General features: G+C 46.6%; 1 long non-coding RNA gene across 1 annotated transcript; it reads left to right on the top strand.

The window, feature by feature from the left end:
• Nucleotides 1–544: 544 nt before the first annotated feature.
• LOC149347679 (uncharacterized) lies at nucleotides 545–6,002 on the top strand. Its single transcript, XR_016292188.1, has 3 exons — nucleotides 545–749; nucleotides 3,343–3,488; nucleotides 5,883–6,002. It is a non-coding gene; the product is annotated as an uncharacterized LOC149347679 (long non-coding RNA).
• The last annotated feature ends 98 nt before the right edge of the window (nucleotides 6,003–6,100 follow it).

The following is a 6,100-nucleotide window of genomic DNA, read 5'->3' as shown; positions in this document are numbered from 1 at the left end:
TCTCCCCAAATCGACTCAGGCTATGAGAAACGCCGTAGTGAAGGACTCCAGAAATTTAGACCACCTGGGTTTTAACGTGCACAGATATCGCACACTACATGGGCGTCTAGTATTTCTCCTCCAGCGGTGGTCGAATTTCGATGCAGACGAAATGCTAGAGGCCCGTGTACTGTGCGATGTCAGTGCACGTTAAAGAACCCCAGATGGTGAGAATTTCCGGAACCCTTTTTGCTTTTTTCTTGCCTAATCGTCTACGCATAAAAAACGTGCAGCCTAAGCGGTCTTGATAGCTCAGTATTTATGATGCTCGGCTGCTGTACCGAAAACCGTGGATTCTATCCCGGTCCCAACGGTCGCATTTCGTTGAAGGCGAAAGGCTAGAGGCTTGTGTACTGTGCGATGTGAATGCTCCGCTACGGCGTTCCTCACTGTCTGGGTCGCTTTGGGACGTTATGCTCTATAAAACCATAAAACCAACAGACATGCAGCCTTACGCGCTCCCTTAATTGCTGCTCTCTCACAGGCCAGAAGTAAGAAGCTGCCACTTCGTTGTCATGGAAACAGCCAGTAGCGGGACGTGGTGGTTCGCTCTGCCACTGGGTCACGCGTCTCCGACATTTAGCTCGGAGACATTCGATCAGCGAGCGGCCATTCCACGATGCAGAGTCGCTCCATCGGTCCCAGAACGAAGAACATGTCCAGTCGTATCTGCCAGGCAGCCCGCTCAACACCGAAGAAAACTGCCGGAGGTGAGTATGTGGTTCCTGCGATACACTAGCGTATAGAGGACAAGCTTGCCTTTGTAATTTAGAATGATGTTATCGCTCTTCTATGCGAGAAAATGTGTTACTCTCACAAGCCTTTCATTGCGGTGGGAGAAACAAAACCTGGCTGAGAGTTTTAACAAGCACGCTAATGCAAGTGTAGAAATTTATGCACAAGACATTTGCACAGAGGTTATAGTAATAAATGCATTTGCTTTCTTCAATCTTGTGGTCTAATTCTCTACGCGGAGAAAATAACGTGGATCCTCAAGAGCAGAAGGCTCTGTAGCAGACAATGTCATCACAGACCAGATGCCCTCAGATCAGCTGACATAACATGCCTGAAATTTGTTCCGGTTGATCAAAATGTGTAGCTGAGTATTTATTTTGATTGTGCAAAATTTCCCACAAAAACCTCCTTTTCACGCAATTTTCTGTGGAAGAATAAATGGGAAAACTCGCGAAAACGTGTCAGCTGACGATATAATTCCCAGTTTTCTCTTCATCTTGTAACAACCGAGCAAGCTGAAACAGGAGCACAATCAGCAGTGGTGTGTGCGTCCGCCCAAAGCATTCCAATATAGAAATATGCCAGCTCGCCCAAAAGAATTACCAGTAGGAGTCAAGGGTCCTATATTTTTATAGGATGCAAGTTTTTAGCCAGTGTGCGGTATCCTTCAGTGAATGCATTTGCAATCTATTCAGGTGCAGGTCTTTTGTTTTCCACTTAAAAATGAAACATCGGTACCGGCTGGGAATCTCATTTCATCAATAGGTGTGCAGGTAGATCGTCGACTGAAGTGGAAGCTCTCTGAATCCAGCATTCGTGGTATTATTCCCAAACACAAACACTTCCTGCAACATGGACGGCAGTAGTCTTGCTGTCACTGTAGTCTGCACATTGCAGTCGTAAAGCCATTGTCAGTGACAGGGACCGGAAAATCATCTCAGCCAAGCCCGGTCAAAGGTCAGCATTGAATATATCAGCGTTGTCGTGGGATTTAACTGTCAAATATTGCTTCGGTTTGGAGGGGCCTGCACTTCTTTTGTAGCGGTACCTCGTCCCCAACGCTCTGCGGTCGGACGCTCACTTTCGGTCGCTTCCGCCTAAACTAGATAGGCAGGCTGCTGTTAAAGCGCGTACATAGTGGCGAGTCGCGGAGGTCACGCGACACAATTGAGCCGATTCATCGTGGAAGAGGGGCCCTGCGCAAGTCGCCAGCGACCATTTTGGGCTGTCACTCACTGACGAATTGTTGCGACACGACTGCATGTTGCAGAACTCCTCAACCAGTTTCTCGAAGCGAATTATCTCTGCAGTTCTGACTCCAAACTTGTGACGAAAGTCCTCGTTCCTCGTAGCTACAAGCATCGCAGTACCACGTGATGGTTTCCTTGTGAGCTAAATTGGGGAAGCCACCGCAGTGTCTGGATGGGGATAAAGCCCATTGCTTCTACTTCGCGAGACATAGAAGGCGCTGCTGGAATGGAGGGGAGCGGGGTATACCGCAGTAGAGTAGTGATGCCCATGCTCCTACGATCAACGAGTGTGGGTCCAGGACAGGGAACGCATTTGTTTACCCATATACCCTAACCAGGCAGAGATGTCAGGCAACCATTACGGACAAATTGCGCTATAGCTAACCACATATTCAATACATCCACATTACACATGCTTCATTTCACGTCTATAAGACAGGAATCAACACTTTTTTTCCAGGAGGAAAGCGGCGCAAAAAAACGTGGACAAAAGAGGCAAACACAAGAGGACCTACGCCTTTTCTCTCTTTTGTCCACGTTTTTTTGCCCCGTTTTCCTCCTGAATCATGAACCAACTAGCCCTAACTAGAGACCTACTTTTTTTCGCTGCAGTTTCTTTTCTTGCAGCCTAGCAGCTTTCTACCTCTGACAAACTGGTGTCGTAGCCCTGCTTTCGCATCTAATACTTGCACCCAGTCTAGACGGGGTGCCTGTCGACACACAACCAGTTTCCTTTACAGCCCGCGTTCAAATACAGTAGGCGGATAAGCGTCGCCTACACCAAGAATGAGGGAGGTCAGAATGTGAGTCGCATAATGCCGTGAATAAGGAAACTAGACAACAATAAATATGCAAAGGTTTCCTCGGTGTTTCAATCGCGGCATAATACAAAACCGCCCGTGGGCTTGGTGATGCCATGAGTTTAATGAACTCCAAGCACTCAAGCATTAATCCGGAGCCTTGAACTGTGACGTCCCTCATGGCATAAGTGCCACGTCGGCACACTGAACTACCATACTTACTACACCGTACCAATATCATCTCTTATATCTTCTGTCGTATTATGCCATGTATGTACTCATTATGTGGTTGCTACGAGGATCCCTCGTTTTTTTTTTCCTCTCGCAGCGTAAAAATCCCAATGAAATTAGGTGTCAGTACTTGTCGGCCTCCAGGTCCGTTCACAGAAAATCTGTGAAAATGTGTGTCATGGACGACGCTTGTCTACGTAGGCGTTTGCAAGCGATGTTCGGTGAATGTCACCATAGCGCAAGTCGTATAGCGAACCAGCTTTAACTTTTGTCCTTTCGTCCTCAAGCAACAGAGCCAGCGGGACCGATGTGAATCAAGACGCGGCAGACTGCGGTGTCTGCAGTGCCTTCGTCACGTGGGTGCGAGCTGGTCCTCCGGCAGTCTTCTCCCTCGCCCTTACCACCAGGACTGGGAAGAAGAGAGCTGTACCAGGTGAGCAGGACTGATACTTCACTGTTGTGGAAGTGAATGGCCCGCTCGCTTTGCTGTGATGCAATTCATTCGACAGTCTGTGTTCTAAACATACGTGTTCAGCCTTTAATGTGCTTCAGCGTGTCTCTAAAACTCGCACATCCTCACTACGCATTGTACATCCTTTTATGAGTGAAAGGAATTAACTTGTGCCACCCCTTCTTTTCCGCAAAGAACTGCAATGTTGCTCGCCTAAATTGTGCTGAATTCTTTTTTGCCCTCCTTTGCGCGGTTTACTCAGTGGAGCATAATGGGCAGAAGGTTATGGCATGGACACATACATGAACGGCGCCTGTAAAAGTATGACCTCTTAAATACGCTTCAGTACTGAGAGGTGGGAAATTCAGCTTTGCGCTTACCGAGACCCTGATAGAGACAAACGGGTTTTCAGCTCAAGCCACCCCTATTTGAGGCCGTTCAGCGGGAAAAGACGTTGATTTTCCGCTGTCATGGGTGCAAGTAGCCCAAATTCCTTGTGCCTTAGCTCTGTCACTGGATTTTGGGCGCTGCAGTTGCCAACGCAGAAACGTCAGCATCCAGTCAGCATGGTAGGATCTGGCGTCAATCCATCCATCTCAATGCTCAGTACCAAATATATATGAAAATGAACATAAGCATCAACCAAACGTGAAGTTCAATGCCACAAAAAGGCTGAGTTGCAAAATAAGGTCATTCTATGTACGATATCTTCAGCAGTTATAGGCAGAATTATTCTAGTAAAAGATTATACAAATCATGTATACTGCGTCCCGGCAAGAACATATGTAGGTGCTCTTTGCCAAAACTGGCTTGGATTTCTGCCGCATCACCCTCGCTCGTATTTTTCAACCTCTTTCTGCGCATATTCTTTTGCCTTGTTTCATATGATGTGTTACTCTGCCTTCACCAAGTTTCTGTGCCATGACAAACGCGGGCTTCTGATTACATTATGGTTACAATAATTCTTTCGTACTGATCAACACCGCAGATTTAAATGAGAAAAGCTTCCCTATGCTTTCCTCGCTTTCAGTGACTGATCGCTTCGTTCATATGTAGGTCGTTAACAAGCACCTCATTTTCCTGTTCTTGTTTTCTCAGTGGAATGCGCAAAATACGTGTGAAACACCATGCGAAACTAACGTAGTATTTTCTTCATTCCCCGTCAATGAAGAGACATTTGCCCCACAGTGGGCATAAATATGCTGATGACAATGATGATGAATAAACCCGCGCTATTCTATAACCCTAATAACTTTTTTTCAGCTCGTACATTTCGTTGTACTGTTCAGCCTACGTTGTATCAGACACATTATTTGATGCTTGCGAGAATTGAAAGATATTCTTGGAACTAAAATAGGGTTCCTGCAGTCAACTTGGTCAGTCGAAAGCTAGTTCAAGCCGTGAGGTTGGTCATGCAGAAGCTAGCCAAACGGCTCACTGGGACTTCAAATTAGTGACTCTCCTCAGTATCTCAAGGCACAACACGTCATGACATGGCCAGACACGGAGGGCGAGTGCAGAGGAACGCTTGGTACGCTGTGCGCGGCATGTCAAGAAAGAGAAAAGGAGTCGAGAATTAGTGACACTTGTTGGAGCACAGGACAGCGTAAGAGAGGGTTATCTTGTCAGGCCTCGTCGGTGAATGGGAAAGAAGGGGCTGAGCCAAATACGGTTCACAAAAATAATTTTCTACGGTAAGAATACACTACCTACAGTATGAACAAAAAGCACCGATTTCTGTGAAGATAATCGCTTCTCGTCTTCTTTTGTAGACACGTGGCAAACCTGCGGCTAGCTTCTTAAGAAGTGAAATGAGCCCACTAAATTCGAGATTCTTCAATGGTGCAAATAAACTGCAGCTGATAACTTCGTTGACGAGGCTTTAGATACCATACCCATAGATTCCTCTACGCATAATGCTTTTCCTGGTTCTCTAATTCTGAGTCCAGCTTTTTTTTTTCCTTACACTCAATACGACAGCCTGGGAACACATTCTGGCTTCTATGCAGTGGTGCTGGGTCGGCCACTTTCGTCGCAGACACTGACTCTCTCCTTTGCCTACTCAGTGATCAGTATCGAAAAACCGACTCAGGTTGTAGAGAACCTGTCCGTAACCTTGTCATGAATTAGGCGTATAGATCGTTAAAGGATGGCTCCATGGATTATTTAAATATCGCATTGTTACTATGTATAATTTAGAGCATTACGTCCGAGTGCCAGCATGACTTGTGCCTCACCTCTTCCTCATAGTTACAAATGACCCGCATCTCCTGACAACCCTTTTGCAACTTTGCTGTGGTATCTTGTCACTTCTTAGATGGCCGCTTTTTCCTGTATAGTTCATTTTTAATCGTAATCCCTCCACCTTTCTTGAAGCTTTACGAAACAGTGTCGGGGCACGGACCAATGTTGGCCGAGGAAATGTGGCCGCCTACGTGTTCTGTGGTGCCTTCGTCACGTGGGTGCCTCTTATCCCACCGTCAGCTTGACGGGGACAGGGTAGAAGAGGACTGTGCTCGGTGAGGAATAATTCGACCAGAGCTGTGCATCAACCTTTCACCCTACTGAAAGTTTCCATATGAAAAGCTCCATAA

Source organism: Amblyomma mixtum, chromosome 4 (genome assembly GCF_055824585.1).
Source record: "Amblyomma mixtum isolate Tamu chromosome 4, ASM5582458v1, whole genome shotgun sequence".
NCBI classification, from domain to species: Eukaryota; Metazoa; Arthropoda; class Arachnida; order Ixodida; family Ixodidae; genus Amblyomma; species Amblyomma mixtum.
Note: the sequence above shows the minus strand (reverse complement) of the source record. Positions and strands in the feature narration are given on the sequence as shown.